This window comes from Tarenaya hassleriana, unplaced genomic scaffold (genome assembly GCF_000463585.1).
Source record: "Tarenaya hassleriana unplaced genomic scaffold, ASM46358v1 Cleome200, whole genome shotgun sequence".
Taxonomy (NCBI): domain Eukaryota; kingdom Viridiplantae; phylum Streptophyta; class Magnoliopsida; order Brassicales; family Cleomaceae; genus Tarenaya; species Tarenaya hassleriana.
The window spans coordinates 5,457-5,734 of NW_010965374.1; positions in this window are offsets into that span (position 1 = coordinate 5,457).

The following is a 278-nucleotide window of genomic DNA, read 5'->3' on the forward strand; positions in this document are numbered from 1 at the left end:
ATACGGAGGATTCGCGCCCATCTGAAGACGGCGTAGGATCGGCAGAAGTCGTATGCCGATCAGCGGAGACGAGACTTCGCGCTTGAGGTCGGAGATTATGCCTTTCCCCGAGTACAGGCGATGCGGGGTCATGCGAGGTTCGGGCAGAGCGAGAAGCTGAAGCCGCGATACATCGGACCTTACCCCGTGATCGCGAGAGTGGGAGCGGTTGCATATCGTCTTGGATTGCCGCTCTAGATTTGGATTTAGCAACCGGTCCTCGTGTTCGACCCCGTGTT